The 22176-nt window shown below is 34.4% G+C and overlaps 1 protein-coding gene and 3 long non-coding RNA genes across 5 annotated transcripts in view; 2 read left to right on the top strand and 2 right to left on the bottom strand.

Moving 5' to 3' along the window:
• The window catches only part of LOC147010243 (protein Dr1-like), a 182388-nt gene that overhangs the window by 57770 nt on the left and 102442 nt on the right, over positions 1-22176 (bottom strand). The gene's annotated exons all lie outside the window — the stretch shown is intronic.
• LOC147010248 (uncharacterized) lies at positions 682-3215 on the bottom strand. Its single transcript, XR_015052944.1, has 2 exons — positions 2255-3215; positions 682-2158 (listed from the first exon to the last, which is right to left on the bottom strand). It is a non-coding gene; the product is annotated as an uncharacterized LOC147010248 (long non-coding RNA).
• On the top strand, positions 8270-9758 carry LOC147010247 (uncharacterized). Its single transcript, XR_015052952.1, has 3 exons — positions 8270-9319; positions 9414-9608; positions 9705-9758. It is a non-coding gene; the product is annotated as an uncharacterized LOC147010247 (long non-coding RNA).
• Positions 9762-11440, top strand: LOC147010246 (uncharacterized). Its single transcript, XR_015052953.1, has 2 exons — positions 9762-9897; positions 9994-11440. It is a non-coding gene; the product is annotated as an uncharacterized LOC147010246 (long non-coding RNA).

Below are 22176 nucleotides of genomic sequence, written 5' to 3'. Positions count from 1 at the left end.
TGGAGTAAACCAATCAATAGAGTTGATGAAGTGTGCATGAGACACGATATTGATTATGGGAATACCACAACGTTGGAAGAAAAGCATGAAGCCGATAGAGAAATGTTGTATAATTTGTCTCTGATACAAAATCCAACCTTGAGAGAAAAAGTTGATAGGTTCATCGTGAAGAAGATGATTAGTGCTAAATTGAAACTTGGACTTGGAAATTCAAAAAACTTATAGGCTCTAATGATGCCATTAAGACTGAAGAGCAATTAGCTGATGAATTACATAAACCAATATTCACAAAGTTTCAGAGAAGGAAAGTTTATTCCAAGGAAGTTGATTATATCTGGTCTGCTGATTTGATTGAACTCAATAATGATAAGGGGTACAAGTATGCTTTAACCGTTATTGATTTGAGGAGTAGATATGCGTGGGTTGTCCCTTTAAAAAACAAAACAGGTAATACTCTTATGTTAGCTTTTCAACAGATATTTAATAAAAGTAAGAGAAAACCTAAAAAATTGTGGACTGATGAGGGTAGAGAGTTTTATAACAAGACATTTATGAATTTTCTAAAAAATAACAGTATTACATTATACAGTACCTTTAATGAAGGGAAGGCAGTTGTTGTTGAACGTTTTAATCGTACCTTAAAAGAGAAACTATATAAAAAATTCACACAACTCGGTTCACAACAATGGTCATCTTTTATTCAGGATATTGTGGATAAGTATAATGACACGATTCACACGTCAACAAATATGAAACCATCAGAAACATTTACAAAATTAAAATATGAAAAAGAGATTAATGTCAGAAAACCTAAGTTCAAAGTTGGTGATATCGTAAGAATATATAGGTGGAAATCTCATTTTGAAAAGGGTTTTACTGAACGATGGACGAAAGAACTTTTTAAAATTGTTGATGTAATAGATACAGTTCCTTGGACTTATAAAATATATGATTTGGAAGGGGAAGAGATTTTAGGTTCATTTTATTCACAGGTATTACAAAAGACAAAACTAAGCAGATAATACACCTTTGTGGACACTCGAGGGCCAAGTCCGAGGTGTATAACAGTATATAATGTGTGTCAAGGGGTGGACGTTCTTACATCTGTGAACCCCAAACACAGAATCCTCAACTGAATAGTCAAGGCTTAACTTTTGTTTGTGTGTGTGTGTGTGTGTGTGTGTGTGTGTGTGTGTGTGTGTGTGTGTGTGTGTGTGCAATGGGAGCAATAGGTTGGCGCTTCACTCCCTCCTACGATACACCGTTGTGGACACTTGAGGGCCAAGTCCGAGGTGTATAACAGTATATAATGTGTGTCAAGGGGTGGACGTTCTTACATCTGTGAACCCCAAACACAGAATCCTCAACTGAATAGTCAAGGCTTAACTTTTGTTTGTTGATGTGTATGTGTGTGTGTGTGTGTCCCAACCCTCACATTCAAAATCTCAACCCCAACCCTCACATTCAAAATCTCAACCCCAACTCAATCCTCACCCAACACAGTCTTTTTCAAAATGAGATTTCCACCTATATATATATATATATATATATATTTTACGTTTTTTTTTTTTCTCTTCTTCCAATTCTGTCTTTTAAGGCTTTCAGGTTTGATGACATAGAAAGAGGGAGTAAGAACTTTCTTGATAGGTTTAAATCCCAAAGAGTGGTAGCATTTCAAGTCTTCAAAATAACCCCAACTTTCCAAGTCTCCAAGGTAGTTATTTAAACCATCAAGGCAGAACTCATTTACTGATTTTTTCAAAATTTGTGAGTCTCCAAGGTAGTTTCCATATTTAGAACCATCTTGGCAGAACCCTTTTCCTGAGTCTCCAAGGTAGTTATTTAAACCATCAAGGCAGAACTCATTTACTGATTTTTTCAAAATTTGTGAGTCTCCAAGGTAAAACTTGTATTCTGGCTCATCAACGTATAACTTGTTCAGTGGGTATTGTCTTGATAACTCACAATGAGTACTATTGCTGTAAAACTCTTTTTCAGGATTTTGCTGGTCTCCAAGGTATAACTCTTTGATTGGGTCATCAAGGACGAACTCGTTCTGTGGGTCTTGGTCGCTCATAAGGTCTTCAACCAAGCCAACAATTTCCCCCCAAGTTGTAGCAAAAGCAGTATTTTCATTTCGTATTTCAGACACAATTTCCTGTGAGAGAAAATAATAATGTATTAATTAAGTTATTTAATTATTAAATGAGTATGCTTCAATCAAAGTTTGAAAATAGGAAAATAAAAATCTTACCTCAACAGATAAGAGGTTTGAATCCAGTTCATCAACTTGAAGGTTTAGTTCCATACAAGACAGAGAGTTCCAAGGAACACCAAAGTCATCCCACTCAAGGTCTTGCTCGTTCTGTAGGTCTTGGTCGCTCACAAGGTCTTCAACCAAGTCAACAATTTCGCCCCAAGTTGTAGCAAAAGCAGTATTTTCATTTCGTATTTCAGACACAATTTTCTGTGAGAGAAAATAATAATGTATTAATTAAGTTATTTAATTATTAAATGAGTATGCTTCAATCAAAGTTTGAAAATAGGAAAATAAAAATCTTACCTCAACAGATAAGAGGTTTGAATCCAGTTCATCAACTTGAAGGTTTAGTTCCATACAAGACAGAGAGTTCCAAGGAACACCAAAGTCATCCCACTCAAGGTCTTGGTCGCTCATAAGGTCTTCAACCAAGCCAACAATTTCCCCCCAAGTTGTAGCAAAAGCAGTATTTTCATTTTGTATTTCAGATACAATTTCCTGTGAGAGAAAATAATAATGTATTAATTAAGTTATTTAATTATTAAATGAGTATGCTTCAATCAAAGTTTGAAAATAGGAAAATAAAAATCTTACCTCAACAGATAAGAGGTTTGAATCCAGTTCATCAACTTGAAGGTTTAGTTCCATACAAGACAGAGAGTTCCAGACAAGCACACAGCACACCATTGCCAGCAAAAACAAATGTTTAAAATGGAGCCTGGGTTTGAAGCTTTTATAGAGAAAGACTGGTGGGTGTGGTTTCCTTTGGAAATTCCCTGGGCAAGCCTAGGCAAGCCTTCATTGGGAAATTTTTCAAAACCATAACATCCTGTAATTTTCTAGTGATTTCTTTGTGAGTCAGAGATGAACTGGAAATGATGTAAGAGTGGGCGGGGCTTAGCAAAAGTGGGCGGGGCTTAGGAAAAGTGGGCGTGGCTTAGAAAAAATACCTTATGAAAAGGGGCGGAGCTTAGCAAAAGTGGGCGGGGCTTAGGAAAAGTGGGCGTGGCTTAGAAAAAATACCTCATGAAAAGTGGGCGGAGCTTAGCAAAGTGGGCAGGGCTTAGAAAAAGTGGGCGTGGCTAAAAAAAATACCTCACGAAAAGTGGGTGGAGCTTAGCAAAAGTGGGCGGGGCTTAAAGAAAAGTGGGCGGGGCTTATTGAATACCTTGTGGAAAGTGGGCGGGGCTTAGCAAAAGTGGGCGGGGCTTAAATAAAAGTGGGCGGGGCTTAACAAAAAAATAACCTGTGGCTCAGGAGGTGGTCAAACAAGAGCATTAAGAGAAGTTTATCATTTCGTAATGGCACAAAAGGGGTATCTTCAAAAATATAAAGATTCAAATGTTTTGTTTGTCAATATTTTAGATGGGGATTATTGTGCAAAGAAAATTAAACTATTGAAGGAATTTGAGAATGAACAAATCTTTATAGGTTCAATGAGTGAGCTGTTCAACCCCCAGGTGTTCAATTCAATGAGGTTCAACCTCCAAGTTAAAAGGGGAGACAAATAAATATACCTTGGGATAAAAAGGGGGTTTATTTTTAGGGAAAAAAAAGGGAATCGCTGAAAATCCCCCATTCATTTACATGGGGAAAAGTGAGCCAGAATCAGTATTCTTACCCTACTCATATACATATATATATATATATATATATATATATATATATATATATATATATATATATATATATATACATATACCTATATACATATACATATATATATATATATATATATATATATATATATATATAAAAATAAATACATACACATACATATATATATATATATATATATATATATATATATATATATATATATATATATATATATATATATATATATATATATATATATATATATATATATATATATATATATATATATATATATATATATATATATATATATATATATATATATATATATATATATATATATATATATATATATATATATATATATATATATATATATATATATATATATATATATATATATATATATATATATATATATATATATATATATATATATATATATATATATATATATATATATATATATATATATATATATATATATATATATATATATATATATATATATATATATATATATATATATATATATATATATATATATATATATATATATACACATATATCAAGCCTGGTGTTGGCGCAGTGGTAAGGGCAGTGGCTTGGGACCCAAGAGGCCCTGAGTTCAAGCCCCATTGGGACACTGAATTAATATATGTATGTATATGTATATGTATATGTATATATATATATATATATATATATATATATAATGTGTATATATATATATATATATATATATATATATATATATATATATATATGTATCTATATATATATATAAATATATATAAACCAAGTCGAAAACACCAGGGGGTTGACTCAGCCTGCCATCCTTCCGAGGTCGGCGAAATGAGCACCAGTTGCACTGGGCCCGGTGTATGCCCCGGTTAGAATAGGTGTACCATATCCCTGTGTGTCGTAAGAGGCGACCAGGGTTGCGTCAGGAAGGGCATCCGGCGTAAAAACCTATGCCAAATCATTATGCGGACAACAAAACGAATTTCCATACCGGATCGGTCGAGGCCCGGGTTACCAACGACCGCCACCGGTACCGGTGGTCAGCAGGGCACCAGTGGAAATTGTGCTACTGCTGGGCGAAGGAGGAGAAGGAGACGGGGAAGGCGAGTCTGGAGGCAGTGAGAGAGGGGGAAGGGTAGAAGTGTGCAGGTGAGAGTTGGAACTCTGAATGTTGGGATGATGACTGGCAAAGGGCGAGAGTTGGCTGATATGATGGAGAGAAGAAAGGTGGACATACTGTGTGTACAAGAGACCAAGTGGATGGGGAGTAAGGCGAGGAGCATTGGAGGTGGTTTCAAACTGTTCTACCATGGTGTGGATGGGAGGAGAAATGGTGTCGGGATAATCCTGAAGGAAGATCATGTCACGAGGGTATTGGAGGTGAGGAGGGTGTCTGACCGAGTGATGAGTGTGAAGTTGGAAATTGAAGGGGTGATGATGAATGTCATCAGTGCATATGCCCCACATATGGGGTGTGAGATGGAATATAAAGAAGATTTCTGGAGTGAGTTAGATGAAGTGGTGGAGAGTGTATCCAAGGATGAAAGAGTGGTGATTGGAGCAGATTTCAATGGACATGTTGGGGAAGGGAATAAAGAGGATGAGGAGGTGATGGGGAGGTACGGTCTCAACAAGAGAAATGTGGAAGGGCAAATGGTGGTAGAGTTTGCAAAAAGAATGGAAATGGCAGTGGTAAACACGTATTTCAAGAAGAAGGAGGAACACAGGGTGACATACAAGAGTGGAGGAAAGTGCACACAGGTGGATTACATCTTAAGTAGGAGATGCAACCTGAAAGAGATTAGTGACTGTAAGGTTGTGGCAGGGGAGAGTGTAGCTCGACAGCATCGATTGGTGGTCTGTAGGATGACTTTAGAGGTGAGGTTGAGGAAGAGAGTGAGGGCTGAACCAAGGACCAGATGGTGGAAGCTGAAGGAGGAAGACTGTTGCGTGAAATTTAGGGAGGAGGTGAGACAGGCGTTGGATGGTGGTAAAGATGGGTGGGATGATTGGGCAACGACAGCAGAAGTTGTGAGGGAGATAGCTAGGAAGGTACTTGGTGTGACATCTGGACAGAGGAAGGAAGATAAGGAGACTTGGTGGTGGAATGAGGAAGTACAAGAAAGTATAAGGAAGAAGGGGTTGGCTAAAAAGAAGTGGGATAGTCAGAGAGATGAAGAAAGTCGGCAGGAGTACAAGGAGTGGCGTCGAAAAGCAAAAAGAGAGGTGGCTAAGGCCAAGGAAAAGGCATATGATGAGCTGTATGAGAAGTTGGATACAAAAGAAGGGGAAAAGGATTTGTACCGATTGGCAAGACAGAGGGACCGAGCTGGGAAGGATGTGCTGCAGGTTCGGGTGATAAAGGACGCAAATGGGAATGTGCTGACGAGCGAGGAGAGTGTGTTGAGAAGGTGGATGGAGTACTTTGAGGAGCTGATGAATGAAGAAAATGAGAGAGAGAGAAGGTTGGAAGAGGTGGAGATAGTGAATCTGGAAGTGGGGTGGATCAGTAAGGATGAAGTGAGGACTGCTATGAAGAAGATGAAAAGTGGAAAGGCGGTTGGCCCAGATGGAATACCAGTGGAGGCATGGAAGTGCTTAGGAGAGATGGCAGTGGGGTTGTTAACCAGATTGTTTAATAAAGTCTTGGAAAGTGAGAGGATGCCGGAGGAGTGGAGATTAAGTGTACTGATTCCGATTTTCAAGAATAAGGGTGATGTGCAGAGCTGTGGAAATTACAGAGGGATAAAGTTGTTAAGCCACACCATGAAGTTGTGGGAAAGAGTAGTGGAAGCTCGGTTGAGAGGAGAGGTGACGATCTGTGAGCAGCAATATGGGTTTATGCCAGGAAAGAGCACCACTGATGCGATGTTTGCTTTGAGAAAGTTGATGGAGAAGTATAGGGAAGGCCAGAAAGAGTTACATTGTGTGTTTGTGGATTTAGAGAAAGCTTATGATAGGGTGCCAAGAGAGGAGTTGTGGTATTGTATGAGGAAGTCGGGAGTGGTGGAGAAGTATGTGAGGATCGTGCAGGATATGTATGAGGACAGTGTGACAGCGGTGAGGTGTGCGGTAGGAATGACGGACCGGTTTAAGGTTAAAGTGGGATTGCACCAAGGATCGACTCTGAGCCCTTTCCTGTTTGCAATGGTGATGGACAGGTTGACGGACGAGATCAGACTGGAGTCTCCATGGACCATGATGTTCGCGGATGACATCATGATCTGTAGGGAGAGTAGGGAGCAGGCTGAATCGAGCCTTGAGAGGTGGAGGTACGCACTGGAGAGAAGGGGAATGTTAGTCAGTAGGAGAAAGACGGAGTACATGTGCGTAAATGAGAGGGAGGGTGGTGGTATGGTGCGGTTGCAAGGAGTTGAGGTGGGGAAGGTGGATTGGTTTAAATACTTGGGATCAACTGTCCAAAGTAACGGAGAGTGTGGGAGAGAAGTGAAAAGAGAGTGCAGGCAGGATGGAGTGGGTGGAGAAGAGTTGCAGGAGTGATTTGTGACAGAAGGGTAGCTGCAAGAGTGAAGGGGAAAGTATATAAGACGGTAGTGAGACCAGCTATGTTGTATGGTTTGGAGGCGGTGGCGCTAACAAAAAGACAGGAAGCAGAGCTGGAGGTGGCAGAGTTAAAGATGCTGCGATTCTCGTTGGGAGTGACGAGGATGGATAGGATAAGAAATGAGTGTATTAGAGGGACAGCGCAGGTAGGACGGTTTGGAGACAAAGTGAGAGAGGCGAGATTGCGATGGTTTGGACATGTGCACAGGAGGGAAACGGAGTATATCGGGAGAAGGATGTTGAAGATGGAGCCGCCAGGCAGGAGGAGAAGAGGAAGGCCAAAGAAGAGGTTCATGGATGCGGTGAGGGCGGACATGCGGGTGGTTGGAGTGTCAATGGAAGATGTGGAGGATAGAGCAAAATGGAGACAGTTGGTCCGCTGTGGCGACCCCTAGCGGGAGCAAGCCGAAAGAGGAAGAAGAAGATATATATATATATATATATATATATATATATATATATATATATATATATATATATATATATATATATATATATATATATATATACATATATATCTTCTTCTACATACATATATTATATATTCACATATATATACATATATATATTATATATACATATATTATATATATATATATACATATATATATATACATATATTATATATATATATACATATATATATATATTATATATACATATATATATATATATATATATATATATATATATTATATATACATATATATATATATATATATATATATATATATATATATATATATATATACATATATATATATATATATAAACATATATATATATATATATATATATACATATATATATACATATAAGTAGGGTAAGAATACTGATTCTGGCTCACTTTTCCCCATGTAAATGAATGGGGGATTTTCAGCGATTCATATTTTTTTCCCTAAAAATAAATCCCCTTTTTATCCCAAGGTATATTTATTTGTCTCCCCTTTTAACTTGGAGGTTGAACCTCATTGAATTGAACACCTGGGGGTTGAACAGCTCACTCATTGAACCTATAAAGATTTGTTCATTCTCAAATTCCTTCAATAGTTTAATTTTCTTTGCACAATAATCCCCATCTAAAATATTGACAAACAAAACATTTGAATCTTTATATTTTTGAAGATACCCCTTTTGTGCCATTACGAAATGATAAACTTCTCTTAATGCTCTTGTTTGACCACCTCCTGAGCCACAGGTTATTTTTTGTTAAGCCCCGCCCACTTTTCTTTAAGCCCCGCCCACTTTTGTTAAGCCCCGCCCACTTTCCACAAGGTATTCAATAAGCCCCGCCCACTTTTCTTTAAGCCCCGCCCACTTTTGCTTAGCCCCGCCCACTTTTGCTAAGCTCCGCCCACTTTTCATAAGGTATTTTTTCTAAGCCACGCCCACTTTTCCTAAGCCCCGCCCACTTTTGCTAAGCTCCGCCCACTTTTCATAAGGTATTTTTTCTAAGCCACGCCCACTTTTCCTAAGCCCCGCCCACTTTTGCTAAGCTCCGCCCACTTTTCATAAGGTATTTTTTCTAAGCCACGCCCACTTTTCCTAAGCTCCGCCTACTTTTGCTAAGCCCCGCCCACTCTTACATCATTTCCAGTTCATCTCTGACTCACAAAGAAATCACTAGAAAATTACAGGATGTTATGGTTTTGAAAAATTTCCCAATGAAGGCTTGCCTAGGCTTGCCCAGGGAATTTCCAAAGGAAACCACACCCACCAGTCTTTCTCTATAAAAGCTTCAAACCCAGGCTCCATTTTAAACATTTGTTCTTGCTGGCAATGGTGTGCTGTGTGCTTGCCTCGAACTCTCTGTCTTGTATGGAACTAAACCTTCAAGTTGATGAACTGGATTCAAACCTCTTATCTATTGAGGTAAGATTTTTATTTTCCTATTTTCAAACTTTGATTGAAGCACTCATTTAATAATTAAATAACTTAATTAATACATTATTATTTTCTCTCACAGGAAATTGTATCTGAAATACAAAATGAAAATACTGCTTTTGCTACAACTTGGGGGGAAATTGTTGGCTTGGTTGAAGACCTTATGAGCGACCAAGACCTTGAGTGGGATGACTTTGGTGTTCCTTGGAACTCTCTGTCTTGTATGGAACTAAACCTTCAAGTTGATGAACTGGATTCAAACCTCTTATCTGTTGAGGTAAGATTTTTATTTTCCTATTTTCAAACTTTGATTGAAGCATACTCATTTAATAATTAAATAACTTAATTAATACATTATTATTTTCTCTCACAGGAAATTGTATCTGAAATACAAAATGAAAATACTGCTTTTGCTACAACTTGGGGAAATTGTTGGCTTGGTTGAAGACCTTATGAGCGACCAAGACCTTGAGTGGGATGACTTTGGTGTTCCTTGGAACTCTCTGTCTTGTATGGAACTAAACCTTCAAGTTGATGAACTGGATTCAAACCTCTTATCTGTTGAGGTAAGATTTTTATTTTCCTATTTTCAAACTTTGATTGAAGCATACTCATTTAATAATTAAATAACTTAATTAATACATTATTATTTTCTCTCACAGGAAATTGTGTCTGAAATACGAAATGAAAATACTGCTTTTGCTACAACTTGGGGCGAAATTGTTGGCTTGGTTGAAGACCTTATGAGCGACCAAGACCCACAGAACGAGTTTGTCCTTGATGACCCAACCAAAGAGTTATACCTTGGAGACCAGCAAAATCCTGAAAAAGAGTTTTACAGCAATAGTACTCATTGTGAGTTATCAAGACAATACCCACTGAACAAGTTATACGTTGATGAGCCAGAATACAAGTTTTACCTTGGAGACTCACAAATTTTGAAAAAATCAGTAAATGAGTTCTGCCTTGATGGTTTAAATAACTACCTTGGAGACTCAGGAAAAGGGTTCTGCCAAGATGGTTCTAAATATGGGAACTACCTTGGAGACTCACAAATTTTGAAAAAATCAGTAAATGAGTTCTGCCTTGATGGTTTAAATAACTACCTTGGAGACTTGGAAAGTTGGGGTTATTTTGAAGACTTGAAATGCTACCACTCTTTGGGATTTAAACCTATCAAGAAAGTTCTTACTCCCTCTTTCTATGTCATCAAACCTGAAAGCCTTAAAAGACAGAATTGGAAGATGAGAAAAAAAAAAAAAAACGTAAAATATATATATATATATATATATAGGTGGAAATCTCATTTTGAAAAAGACTGTGTTGGGTGAGGATTGAGTTGGGGTTGAGATTTTGAATGTGAGGGTTGGGGTTGAGATTTTGAATGTGAGGGTTGGGACACACACACACATACACATCAACAAACAAAAGTTAAGCCTTGACTATTCAGTTGAGGATTCTGTGTTTGGGGTTCACAGATGTAAGAACGTCCACCCCTTGACACACATTATATACTGTTATACACCTCGGACTTGGCCCTCGAGTGTCCACAACGGTGTATAGTAGGAGGGAGTGAAGCGCCAACCTATTGCTCCCATTGCACACACACACACACACACACACACACACACAAACAAAAGTTAAGCCTTGACTATTCAGTTGAGGATTCTGTGTTTGGGGTTCACAGATGTAAGAACGTCCACCCCTTGACACACATTATATACTGTTATACACCTCGGACTTGGCCCTCGAGTGTCCACAAAGGTGTATTATCTGCTTAGTTTTGTCTTTTGTAATTCCTGTGAATAAAATGAACCTAAAATCTCTTCCCCTTCCAAATCATATATTTTATAAGTCCAAGGAACTGTATCTATTACATCAACAATTTTAAAAGTTCTTTCGTCCATCGTTCAGTAAAACCCTTTTCAAAATGAGATTTCCACCTATATATTCTTACGATATCACCAACTTTGAACTTAGGTTTTCTGACATTAATCTCTTTTTCATATTTTAATTTTGTAAATGTTTCTGATGGCTTCATATTCGTTGACGTGTGAATCGTGTCATTATACTTATCCACAATATCCTGAATAAAAGATGACCATTGTTGTGAACCGAGTTGTGTGAATTTTTTATATAGTCTCTCTTTTAAGGTACGATTAAAACGTTCAACAACAACTGCCTTCCCTTCATTAAAGGTACTGTATAATGTAATACTGTTATTTTTTAGAAAATTCATAAATGTCTTGTTATAAAACTCTCTACCCTCATCAGTCCACAATTTTTTAGGTTTTCTCTTACTTTTATTAAATATCTGTTGAAAAGCTAACATAAGAGTATTACCTGTTTTGTTTTTTAAAGGGACAACCCACGCATATCTACTCCTCAAATCAATAACGGTTAAAGCATACTTGTACCCCTTATCATTATTGAGTTCAATCAAATCAGCAGACCAGATATAATCAACTTCCTTGGAATAAACTTTCCTTCTCTGAAACTTTGTGAATATTGGTTGATGTAATTCATCAGCTAATTGCTCTTCAGTCTTAATGGCATCATTAGAGCCTATGAGTTTTTTGAATTTCCAAGTCCAAGTTTCAATTTAGCACTAATCATCTTCTTCACGATGAACCTATCAACTTTTTCTCTCAAGGTTGGATTTTGTATCAGAGACAAATTATACAACATTTCTCTATCGGCTTCATGCTTTTCTTCCAACGTTGTGGTATTCCCATAATCAATATCGTGTCTCATGCACACTTCATCAACCCTATTGATTGGTTTACTCCAGGATTTAGGATTGTCTGCCTCATCTAATCTTTTATCCAAGTTTGTGCCTGGACCACAGAAAGAATACCCTGGAAGATGTAATTCCCCTGGTATTCCAGTAGTTGTAAATTTACTTCCTGATAAAAACTTTTGTATATCTCCTCCGAGTTTGTGTTTGGAGATAAATTGATTTTTTTTTGAACCACACACCGAACATATACCTTTTTGTATAACCCTGTTATTTTTACTTTTAATATATGAAATATTTTTAGTATTAGTTTTCTTTTTACATTTGAGACAATAACTCATTTATTTATGATAAAAATTCCTGCAGAGTGCAAAAACCTTTTTAGTTTCCAATATGCACATTTGAATCTTAATTTTTAAAACATAAAGAATCCTAAGAAATGCCTTCACTCTCTCCTCCATTTATTTAAGAAAAAACTTGAATTAAAATGAATAGCTTGACGATGTCAATAGTCTTGAAGAAAATATTGCAAATAGACTTGTCAATTCTTTGTTTTCCGCCTCGGTGGGTTGAGTTATTTTCTGTAATACCACCAATCTTTTTTGAATCTCACTGGTTTCCATATTTTGATATTTATTCATTCTCTCTCTTTCCTCCCTCTCTCTATTCTCTCTTTCCTCCTTCTCTCTCTCTTCTCCTTTTCCTCCTTCTCTCTCTTCTCCTTTTCCTCCTTCTCTTTCTTCTCCCTCTCTCTCTTCTCTCTTTCCTCCCTCTCTCTATTCTCTCTTTCCTCCTTCTCTCTCTTCTCCTTTTCCTCCTTCTCTTTCTTCTCCCTCTCCTCCTTCTCTCTCTTCTCCTTTTCCTCCTTCTCTTTCTTCTCCCTCTCCTCCTTCTCCTTTTCCTCCTCTTCCCTCTCTTCTTCAACTCCTTCCTCATCCCTTACTATCCTTGAATCGTTTACACCCCATAGAATATTATACATATATTCATCAGGATTTCTTGTTATTCCTGTATTCAAAATAATTTTTTTACAACAGGAAACCAATAAAATTTCTTTTGAATTTCTAAAAGAGCCTTACCTTTTCTTAACCTTATAATTTTTTCATTATTTAACATTCTAATTAAATCTAAAGTTGTCGGTTTATCAACATCAGCATAATGCCAATCTTTTATTGAAAATACCTCATTCTTATGTTGTAGAACATATTTATTAAAATACCGAATACCCTTTTCTTGAAGGTATGCTTGGACACAGAAATGATAATTTTCTTGAAGCCTTCTTGCTGTCATTTATGTATTAGAAATATATGTTAGAATAATATTATGGCACGAAACACCTCCCCATCTTCCCATAGTTAAATCATTTTGTATTTCCTTACTTATTATATATAATCCTGTTTTTTCTGTTTTCATGAGATAAACAAGGGCAAAACCATTATTATATTTACCCTTATTAAATTCTTTTATTTGTTGTTTACTAATCGTGGCTCCACAAAACTCATTCTCGATACCAAGTGCATAATATTCTTCCTTACGAGACTGATTTAATTGTTCCAGGTCTTCGAGGTTAATTTTAAATGACCAATTATACCCTAAATCATTCATATCATAACCCATTGTTCTATTCTCATACAAACGATACGCCCTTCTTTATAAAAATTTATTTTAATTCGAACTGTGAATTCTGTATGACCTGGAGATAATATCAACACTTCTGTATCTTTAGAATACACAGCCGTTTTATTTAAGTATATATATTGTGATAAATCGCTTAATCTCACCAAGTCATTCGCGTCAGTCGGGCTTGGATAATTTTTTAATTTATAAGCATTTTTCATGTTAATATTTTTGTTTATATTATATTTATGTCGTTCAGCCTGTGCCTTTGTGTAATAATTTGATAAATCAATATCCAGTTCTTGAGATACACCAAAGATAGAACCATCTTTACCAACATAAGTCATTTATATTAGATTAAAAATAATATCATAAAATTTTTTATTTTTGTTGAGTTGAAATAACACATATAGACATAATTGACCACAACACTTGGAATTTAATTCTTGGACTTGAAATGTTTGATAAACACCATTCTGTAAGAATTTTATGACTTCAACAGGTGGTGGAAGACCAAAACTATCAAAATAATATTTGTCTTGACTATTAAAAATACAAACCCAATGAGAAACGTTCCCATCATTATCTTCTAAGTTCATAATAATATTCTTTGTATGTTTCGACACATTTGTTAATTCATCTCTCATACAAATAACCACATTATGAATTTTTAATTTCTTACAATATTTGGCAAGTTGTAAATTTGATGTTGTATTCTTTCCAAATTCTTTAAACCACTCATCAATGCTCATTTATTTATTAGAAAGATATAATCCATTACCTCTTTTCGTTAATTTTACACCTGCTTGTGCTATAGAAGAAAGCATATCTCCAACTAACAATCTCGCTTTATCAGGCAGACCTTCAAGTTTTTCAGCAAAATCTACAATTACACCACTTCCACTAATTTGTTTCTCCAACTCTTTGTTATGTCTTTCCAATTCTTTTTGAGCCTGGAGTTGAGCCTTCCTTTCGTTGGCAGTTTTGACCGCTGTTGAAATACCACCCGTCAATGCTCCAACCGCACTTAAACCAGCAAATAAAGGAATTAGAAATGGGAGAAATCCTCCACTCGTCTCTCTTATTGAATATTTTTTCAACATTGGTTTTGTCATTTTAATTTTAAGTGAGCCAGTGTCATTCAAGATTTTAACCTGTTCTCTTGTGAGCAAAACATCAATTCTTACTGCTCCTTTTCTCTGAATTGTATTAACGTTAATCGTACAAGGCTTTTGATTTTGAACACAAGATGATAGTTTATGAAGATTGATTTGATTAACATATACCCCAGTTGGTACTTTGCCACTCATTTATTTAACAAAAAATTATGTGAGACTAATCATCACACCATTATCTGTATTAATCTGCAATTCTGTTTCTTCCAAAAGCAAACAATATGTATCAACTTCTTCACTCTCTCCTCTTTCAATGTATAGGGAAGTATCCACTCGATTAGACTTTATAGTTTCCTTTTGAGCGCTCAGGTCAAACGCATAGATTGTATACAAACTTTTAAATGCTGTCATATCCAAAATAGGTTCTTTATTTCCATTACTTTCACACACCTTTTGGTAAGACTTGTATGCTTCAGCAAAATCATTTTTTCCCAATTAATTTCCAATCTATCTCGTGGATAAAATGTTCCATCTAGAGAAACGCGAAGTTGTTTCACCTTAGCATTATCACTCAATGCATTATTCTTATCAGTCGCAGTATCACCATCTGGCTTTTTAAAAATCATCCACAGATATCGTGGCTTTCCTTCCAGAACACCCAAATTCCACGTGTAAGTAGTTTGATTGAGTTTAACGTGTTGACATCTTCTTTTGAGGTATGATACACTGAGTGGTTTCTTTGAGTTAAGTCTTCGATTCAACATCTCTTCTGTTTTAAGATTAGGAGTATATTCACTGATATACCAACTCATCTCCTCAATTACAAATTTATTCTGTTCACCAAAAGCACTACCAACACCAAAAAGCAATCTATTTTCATTATCATTCCTTTGTAGTTGAAATCTAATTTTAAGACCATACAGAACTTTATCATAATCACAAGATCCAAATATACCTTTAAGAGGAACTGCCACAGTAAAACTATTTTCTGCTTTTGTATCATCATTATACATTCCTTTCCTTTGAATATATCCAGGGTCTGTGTTTGTTCCCGTTGACATATCAGGAATAAAACCTTCGACAGACCCCTTTCCCATTCTATCACTGAATGTATAGAGTGTAAATTTCATCATTTCAGATACAGCAGAGACATAATCAACCGCTTCAACTTCTTGTGTTCCAATATACAATCGCACACTATCAAACATTTTCCAGAAGAAATCATTTACAAGTGTAGCGTTTGTGTTATTCCCAGCCTTAGTGAATTTAAATTTACACAACAAGAAACTTTCGGAGAGATTCAAATAGGTTTGTTGATTATTTATTGAAGTAATCTTCTTTTTTAGTGGAGTTTGAGATAATAATAGTATCATCCAAATCATAGATACTATCAATTGCTTCCATACTTGTATTTATTTAGGAAAAAAGATGTTAAAACTTTTGAAACCCTGTTCCAAGTATTTGAATTATTTTCTGTCGTTCTTGGGGGGACAACTGAGTTTTACCTTTCTTAATTTCTTTTATTGCTTGTAATTTATGAGATTCCTTCTGAGCATCTTTAATACTCTTTACAGCACCTGCTACATTTCCCACAGCAGAAGCAGTTGAACCAATTAGGTCTTTATGTTTAAGAATAGTTGAACCAATACCCATGAGAGTATCAATTATCCCATCTCCTCTAAATTGATGTCCGACACCCCTTTGTCTCTTAGGTTTATAGTATCCTCTACCAAGATACATACCTTCACCCTTGTAGTACGGGAAAGGAACATCCCATCCCCTGTAATTATTTTATATTTTCCCAACTCGTGTTTCCTCACAATAACCATCGTATTTATTTATTGAAAAACTTCACGTAGGTGAATTCTGATGGATATAACTTCTCCATTAAAAGAAATCACACGATTATCTTGGTCGGTTATCCTAAAATTTACTCTGTGTATGGTTTTTCCTGACACAGGTAGATAAACCAAATTTTTAGGTTCCATATTGAATTTATAACCAATTGGGGTTGAGTATGCGCTGAATGAAAATATTGTATTTTTTTTTTCCATCATTATAAGCACCATCAATCAAATCACAGTGAATTAACACCGAATTTATTCCTGAGGATATTTGAATGACATTATCACTGTAAAACGTCCCATTAGTTTCAATCTTTTTTGAGGAGAAACCTAATAACTCTCTAAATGAATTATCAATTGTGAAATCAACCTTGTAGTTATTTTTAACTTTAATCGTTGATTTTGAAGTATGTTTTTGAATGTTTATAACAATATTTTTTGGTTCATCACCCTGTTCTTTCATAAGACGAGCAATTTCGGAAGATATTTGAGAAATCTCGTATGCTCCGGGTGAGACTGTTATCGTTTTGTATCCACTTCCCGGATTATAACTAAACTTGTCATTTTTCTCGGTTATATTAAATAAGGTATTATAAGTTTCCATGGACAATAAAGATGCCTCATATTCTTTTGTTGTGTCAAGTTGTAGTGGGTATGGGAATGAAGATGTGTGGTCGCTTGTTGTGAAATTAAAACTCAGGATTGTGCTTCTCATCTTATTTAATATGAGATAAAATGTCTTTATATTGAGATTTATTAATTATTTTCATGTTCATCAACTGGTCTAAAATGGCTGATGCTTCATTAAAACAATTGTTATTTCCAGCCTTCTTACTGCCTAACAACAATAACAGTCTATTAACTAATTGCGATGGGTCATTTGGAAGAAAACTAATACCTGAACCAAGGATACTTAAAGCCTGAATAATGTGTTTCTCCTTCTCATTCTTCCTACTTTTACCAGAAAGAATAACCTTATAATTTAGAGTGTTCAGCAAATCAATATATACTCTATCATCATTATTTTCCATATCCAATGGTTTATCAATATACTTTGATTCATCCCTCACAGTTGAACCTTGTCTTCCATCTTTTGTGAGAAGAAACATTAATCTCGGAGTTAGTTTAACAGGGGTTGAGCAGAACTTAAGAACCTTAATTCATCATTAAATATCAATACCTTTTCTTGAACAAGATGAAATATTGCTGGTTGTTCTGTTGGAATGAGTCCTGCTTTGGTTTTTGAATCCGCTGAATATTCATTGTTTTGAACAGCATTCACAATATAATCAGGGGGTTGATTAATCTCTTCCAGTTGTTGAAATAAACCTTCATCATCATATTCTAATTCTCCTAAATGCTCTAATTCTTCCTCCGTCATTTGACTGAAATCTTTTAACATTTGAAGCTTTCTGGGAGTATATTCTACTGTGGGAACTGTGGAAACATCTTTCATTTTTCTTGGGAAGTTTTTAAAAGTGGTTTAAAAAATTTCTCTTGTTTTCTTTCAAATGCTTCTTCGCCCGTTAGTTTCTGTCTGCGTTTCTTCTTTATGTCTTCCTGTTGTTTTACAACTTTTGAAACCAACTCTTGATGTTCCTTAAATCTTCTTGCTCTTTCTTTTGTATCCATTTATTTATTGTAAAATATCATTTAATGAATTGTAAAGATTAACAGGGATATTTTCCTTTTCTTCATCATTCAAGTAGATGTGTTCAAATAAATCCTTTTCTTTAAATATTTCATCAAATTCTTTATTAACATTAATGCGAGTTGTAATTTCTTCTTCACTAATACTTGCATCTCTGCTTTTCATACGTTTGCGTTGAGTTTCTTCATCAACATCAAAACCGAATGATAAAATCTTCACTCCGCTCAGATATTTAATAATTTGTCTCGTTCCTTCTGGATTAGTTTCTAATATCCCAACACCACCAGATTTTAGTTTCCTTAACTCACTCTTACAATGTGAATATTTTGTTGTACCAAGAGAAACCTCCTCAAATATTTGTCCTTCATTCCTCAATCGCATATGTTCCTCCACTGAAATATAGTGATAATCTTCACCTTTTATTTCTCCAGGTCTTATTGCTCTAGTTGTTGTTGATACAATGCGTATCACGGGGTGTTTTTTAAGTAAATTTACAATATTCTCATTTGTACTACACAAGAACCTTGATTTATGAAAGTTTTTTCCAGAAGCAGATTTACCCACAAGATTTATAATAATAGTTGTCATTTATATATGTAATTGTTTATAAAACAAAAAATATATCCCTTAATATCTCATCTTGTTTCACAACAATATATTTATATTTTTCATTCGTGTGCTTCATATAATCCTCAAATTTCTTTTTACTACATAATGTAGAACAATTATCTCTCCAAAAATTATTGATATCTATTGAATTTAACTTGAATAAAATAAAAGTATTAGCATTGTTTCTGATGGAACGACGAGGAAGTTGAAAGTACGATTGACTAAGATAAATACAATTACAAGAAGAATGTCTCCCTCTTGTGTAGTAGCTGTCCATTACCGTTTGGTTTCTCTCATTAACACAATCATCAAAGATAACGAGGTTCTTTTTGATTTATCCAAATCTTGGGGAGACGGTATATCATCCGTATTATCACTAAGAATACAAGTTATAAGATTTGATTTCTTTTTACATCTCTGTGTATCACAAAATAGTTGAATTATATCTTCAATGTTATAATCATTTCGGTTTTTTTGACGTTTAAATAAACCTATTATATCTTCTTTTTGAAGACCAGCATTAAAACCTTGTGAGAGTAGTTGATACTCTGGTTGAAAACTCGACTTTGTGAAAATTATTAAATTATCATAATCTAAAAAGTTGGGAGTGAGGAGCATTTTTAAAAGTAAGCAGGTTTTTCCACATCCACTTGAACCAACTATGAGACATCTTAATGAATTTGGGAGATTTTTATGCTTGTTAAATTTTATCTTATTTTCCCAAATAGGTAAAAAATCATTCATTTATATATTTGAAAAACAGGTTATTTAATTTATTATTGGCTTTTTTAGAAACTCTATATTTTATCCTAAGTTCAGGTTTAATTTCAAGATAATCCATTATTTTATTTATACAATATCTTGTGTTGATATTTCCCTGAAAATTACATCCATGAATAATATACAACAACAATCCTTTGAACATTTCTCTTATACGTTCAGTTTCTTCCCTTGCAAGGAAAGGTGTGTTATCATCCTCATACTTTACATTCATTTCTCTAATCAATCTTGTAAAGTAATTCATTTTTGGTGTAAATATAAAAGAATTATTTTCCTTTTTATATTTTTTATTATCATTAATTAGAAGATAATCACAGAATATACATTGTTTATAGGCTTTTGACTCTGTGTTTAATCCCCGTCTTTCACACGCAGGACAATTCTCAAATTTGTCATATGGAGAATCAGGAAAGTCTAGCATATTTATAAAGTAAAACATTACTTAAACTGAAATTCATCTATACTTTCAGTTGTATATTACCATCGATATCGATATACTTTTTTTCATTATCAGATTCAACGACAACATTTTTTATATTAAAGGTAATTTTAAAATTATCGTTAACTACTATTGAACGAAATGTCATTTCACCTGATATATTAACATCCTTTATTTCATCAGGATGTACATCTTTAGGGTTGTTGAAAAAAATACAAATTTCTCCTTGCATATTACAGATGGTCTTATCTTTTCTTTCTAAAGCTTCATCCATAAGGTTTTTGTTCTTTGATACTTTTTCTTGTTTCATTGCTTTTTCTAGTTTTGAATATATTACTAGAAGGAGAGGAGAAACTTTTGTTAGAGATACTTTAATTGATGTTCTACCAGGTATACTAAAAGCCCTTCCACTGAAGGAAATTGAAGAACTCATATTATTTACCATAATAGTTTTTATCCAATAGTTGTTATATTTATCTTTGTTCAATTTTACATCCTTGACATATTTCTCAGTATCTTTAACAGATGAAGAGATTGATTGAAACTTGTCTTTTGTGTCTTGAAACATTGTATTTATTAAGTGAAAAAGTTGGAGGATAAAATGTTTTTAAGCACAGATTCACCTATAAATTAAACGAAATTTTCATCAAGAAAATTTTAGTTTAAGCAAAGTTTTATTCTATAAATATGGTGAATACAACGTACTGCGATGTTTGTAATCACGAATATAAACATTATAGAAAACACCTCCGAACCAACAAACACACATTTAATCTATTTCATCAAATATCTCCTCTTGAGTTGGAAAGAAAACATTGTGATATCTGTTCAAAGGATGTTTTGAAGAGTAGTTATAATCAACATCTTCAATCACAAAAACACAAGAAAAATGAGTTTAAAGTAAAGGGAGACTATTATATTAAAAACACTGATGGGGCATTTAAAGGGCATATAAAAATAAGGATTTTTCAATTTGGAGAACCCGGTCCATCATCAATAGCTGAATCAATTGAAATAGTGAAACCCGATGTTGAAAAATTTATTAAAAAGACATTAAAAGAAATGAAAACTTTAAAGTTTTATATGGGAGTGAAAATGAATATGAAAAGACAAGATGAAGAACATACTCCTTATATGAGAACAGGTCTTCATTTTATAACATCATTTCAAGATTTTTTGAATAGTGGGGTTTATGAAGAACTATCAAGACAAGAGGAGGATGTTGATAATACAGTGGTAGGAAGTGGATTCAGTATTAAAAAAATCATCTTTTTAGATATACACATTCTAAAATCAAACCCTCTTAAAGCTTCTTCTTATATTGAATTACCAAAAGAAATAAAACGAAAGAAGGCAGTTGTTAATATTAAGAACAATGATAATAAATGTTTTCTCTGGTCTGTTCTTGCTCACTTTCATCCACCAAAATGTAATTCAGAAAGAGTAAAACAATATATGAAATATGAGAATACCTTAGACATTAAAGATTTTAAATTCCCAATGCCACTAACAGATATTCCTAAATTTGAGAAAAAGAATAATCTTTCTATTAATGTATATGGATTAACGGATACAAACAAAGTTCAAATATTAAAAATTTCAAACAACTATAAAAATGAAGAAACACACATTGACCTTTTATATTTTAGTGTTGGAAAGAATTCACATTACACATACATCAATAATTTATCAAGATTAATCTCTTCTCAGGTATTCAGAACAGCAAACAAAATATATCCTTGTAAGCGATGTCTTAATTCATTTCATACAAAAGAACGATCAGAACAACATTCAAAATATTGTAGTAATCATAAATCAGCTGTAATTACAATGCCTAAACCTGGTGAAAAGATTTCTTTTGAAGATTATAATAAATCTATCATGCACCCATTTGTGATATACGCTGATTTTGAATGTATCCTTAAAAAGATAAATACTGCTTCTCCTAATCCAAAAGAACCATATACAAATAAATATCAAAAACATATTCCTTGTGGTTTCTGTTATTATATCAAATCATCTGTTGGAGAAAAGTATAACAAACTTGAACATT

This window comes from Eptatretus burgeri, chromosome 17 (genome assembly GCF_056783735.1).
Source record: "Eptatretus burgeri isolate ZD-2024b chromosome 17, Ebu_testis_v1, whole genome shotgun sequence".
In the NCBI taxonomy this organism is placed as follows: Eukaryota; Metazoa; Chordata; class Myxini; order Myxiniformes; family Myxinidae; genus Eptatretus; species Eptatretus burgeri.
Note: the sequence above shows the minus strand (reverse complement) of the source record. Positions and strands in the feature narration are given on the sequence as shown.